The following is a 4,089-nucleotide window of genomic DNA, read 5'->3' as shown; positions in this document are numbered from 1 at the left end:
GAAAATGATAAGATATACTATCAGATACATTGTTAACAGGCGACTCTACCGGCCTGCTCAGCCAAAGCTTATGCATTGTCACAAAATATGTGTTATGGCAGCTGGTTACCTACAACATTTTATAAAGGTCAACTGGGAAGAACATATAACACAGAGGGGAAAAATATCCGATCCGACACGTTTTCCTGTAAATGGCAGATTTGTAACACTTGCAAAACAATGTGTACATTTTTTTTTATCGTGCTTTAATGCAATTTGCACCTTTCTTGCTCTATAGACAAAGCTTTAGCAGGATTTGTGCATATTTCCCCCTCCCCCATTACTTATTTCACAATATAAGAGTGGAGCCTCGGACTGAGAAACATCCAACGGCCGCCATATTTTAAGTGCCCCTTACAGTTACAACTTAGTTCTTCAAGAACTGAGTAGGATAGTTTTAGGAATACAGCGGTATACTATGTCTTTAGTACAATGGCTTAGTCCAACATACCCCTACACACATTCTTGTAAAAACTTAAGCTGCCTGTTCAGACCACTTGATGGCCGGTCTGTATGCAGCTCCTATTTGGGCAGCACGCAACTGTATACAGATCAGCCCCCTAGTGGTGACAACTGGTAGCTAAGATTTTTAAATGTATGTATGTGGGGGGACAAGGGAATTGTACTCAATGCTAAAGAAAGGAGCCCTATAGACTTTGTTTTAAGTTTATAAGGACAATGTTCTAAATAGTTAATACTATTGATTTTTTAGAAAAAAAAATGTATCGGTACGTATCATTTAAAATCTGCTTTTGAACAACATTTTTACATGTGAAATTTACATAAACTGTTGAGTAAACGAAATAGCAGATGTCAATGGAAAAGTGCAAACAGGCCTTTACTTTGCAAACACTTAGCGGTAGAACACATCGTATACTCCAGAGCTGCATTCAGAATTCTGCTTGTTTCCTGCTGCTAAAATGAAGTGCATTGTGGGAGCTGAAATGATCATTATAACTAAGCTTGTTAGGCAAATCTAACAATGGGAATGTTGTAACGGAGTTAATAGAAGGCACAAACCTATGAGGGTCTCATGTAATAAACAGCTATACTGATGCCAGTATGAACGGATACACTGTGTTATGCATAGGGCCAGGCCTGGGAGGGCGATACATGACACAGGGTCCCCCTTTGGTGTTCTTTGATTCCCTTGTGTCATGCTCCGCCCCATCGGGCCCTGCAGTATACGTAGTACAGTATGAGCTTTTTCCTGGCGTGTCCCTTTAAATTTACTCTGTATATGTGACAATAACGTTACTAGCCTAGAATGAATGTGTCATTAGGACCATGAATGGCAATAAGCTATTAAGCAGCAGATGACTAGGAAAAAAACTTAAAAAATAGTCCATAGAAACGTGGAGTTTCCAATGAAATTTGAAGATTACATTTAAAGGTTCAGTAAACCGTAAATAACCAGGCAAACTCAGAGTTAGCACAGTCAGACTAATATGGGAAGGCTATTTTATACTATAGATATTCAAGGAACATTGAAGACTTTGGTGGAATTTCCATCTTCCTCAGATCTTCTGTAATCTGAGTCCCGATTTCCTTGGATGCGCTCTACTTCAATGTTCTCATTTTTGGAATAGACTATTTATGATGTAGAGATGGATCTAGATTACCCCTATACTGAATTTCTAGTGAAAAGTTACTTAAAAGGGGTATTCCCAACTGAAACATTTATGGCATATCCATGAAATAATGTCGGAGAGATGCGTGTCCAAGATCTGGGACCCGCTCCTATTTCCAGAAAAGGAGTCACGCGACGCCCGTCCAGTGAGACGGCCACCAACTCTCTCCATGTATTTCTATTAGAGTTACAAAAAAAGTCAAGCAAGTTGGCTTGGCTATTTCTGCATCTCCCATAGGAATTAGCGTGCACGGCCACCTCTCCATTAATTTTGTACCTGGATGAGGTGGCTGCCTCACCAAACTGGACGAGGGTCAAGTGACCACCATTCTGGAGGTACAGATCACAGAGTTGGGACCTGCATCTATCAGACACTTATGGCATCATATCGCTTTAAAGGGTAACTAAATGTTCAACAAACTTCTGACGTCATCCTGACATGTCATCGTGACAGGTCAGAAGTTTTGATTGGTGGAGGTCCGAGCACTGAGTGAGACCCCCACCAATCGCTAAATGAAGCGGCAGAAGTGCTCGTGTGAGCGCTCATCCGCTTCATTTCTGTTTGGCTTTTTCCGGAAATCAATGTAGCGATGTACGGACTCAATAGAAAGTCTATGAGCTCGTACTCTGATACATTGATCTCCGGAAAAAGCCAAACAGAAACGAAGCGGCTGAGCGATCACACGAGCACTTCTGCCGTTTTGTTTTAGCGATTGCTGGGGGTCTCAGTGCTTGGACCCCCACCAATCCAAACTTCTGACATGTCTCTATGACACATCAGAAGTATGTTGAACGTTTAGTTACCCTGTCAATTTTGACAATTATAAAAATAGTGTCCATAATAGGCCCCTTTCCCTTACGAGATTCTAGATGGACTGTTGGACCTATAAAATCAGCTACAATTATATGGTATCCATTTGTCATGTTGCCTTGCCACAAAAATTCCCATTGGCTACCGAAATATCTAGGGTGCAGTATCACAACCCCCTGCACGTGTTAAAGAGCACAATAAGAGTAAATGTGTAAATACATTGTATTATAACATTGTATTCACAGTTGTGCTGGTCGTCATTGGAAACGGTCGACATTTGTGTTGACAAACACACCCCTATCAGTTTGTGGTTCTAGAACGCAGTGGGACTTTTAATTTTTCCTAAATCAGATTACTATACAGGGCTTGGCGTTAAGTCTGTTATTCAGCAAGAAATAGCGGAAGAGTGCAGATCTAAAGCATGTAGAATTATGAATGCAGCTCTGGACTATGATCTCTTAGGAACAGTATGAGATAAGAAATGCAACAGATTTACAAAGTTATTCTATCCTAGTTTTTTTTCGATAAGTGTTTCCGTGCACAGTGACACTCCTGGCCACCCGCTGCTTAGGATACAGAAATACTGCCCCTTATACCTGCAATTTCCTGCATAGCTAGTGGCCACAAGCGCTGTGGGGCAAGAGAAAAGCCGAAGGCACCTCTGTCCCTTCGTTGTCCGGATAAGCGGGGGTTCCAGAGGTCGGACCCCTGCCGATCACAATGTAATGGAATATACTAGCGATACGTCATAACATTCCGACCCCTTTAATAAAACCTCAGTCTCTACCAAAACACTTACAGGGATTCTCCACTATTTCTGCACGGATGTACCTGCATATGTTGTATCCAGTGGGGACTTGACGAAGCTAAAAGCAGAAATTGTTAAGACTCCTTTTAGTTGACAAAATAATTCTTGAAAGAAAATCTGAAAATTGACCTCACATGAAAAAAAACGAAAAAAAACAACCAAATTATCCACTTGTACGCTTTCAATACCTTCCACAGCGCTGACATATACGTAACTATATTATCTTACATGGTCTATAGACTAATAAAACAACTGCTGCTAAATCCGCCAAAAGATCAAAATGATATTGCACACAGAAAATATAAATCAAGAATCCTCTGTTCAAATTGATAAACTTCTGTGAACTTTTTTAAAGTGCATAATTAAAGTGAATCGGCCCACGGTCATAGTGACTGGTCACATTTGGGGTATAAGAAAATGTACAGAAATAAACCACTGAAATGAAGCAGAGACTGTAAACAGGTAACAAAACAAACACACAATATCCCTATGCGTTTCTTTCCAGGACTCGGGGGAGTAACGGGCCTGCCTATTGCACTTATGGCAACCCCAAATAGTCGTGTCATGTTAATGTAACAGAAAAATTTCTGCACACGTTTGCTCTTTATACGATTTGGCCTCTTCTTACAGCCGAAATTAATGCAGGCTTAGATCAACTGTAGAAATTGCAGAAATACCAGCATGCCCTTGAAGCCAGCAGCTTAAAAGCCACTTTTGCTTTAATGGGATACAAAAATATGGGAAAAAAATAAAAATAAAAACTATATATATATATATATATATATATATATATATATATAT

The sequence above is a fragment of the Rhinoderma darwinii genome, chromosome 6 (genome assembly GCF_050947455.1).
Source record: "Rhinoderma darwinii isolate aRhiDar2 chromosome 6, aRhiDar2.hap1, whole genome shotgun sequence".
In the NCBI taxonomy this organism is placed as follows: Eukaryota; Metazoa; Chordata; class Amphibia; order Anura; family Rhinodermatidae; genus Rhinoderma; species Rhinoderma darwinii.
Note: the sequence above shows the minus strand (reverse complement) of the source record.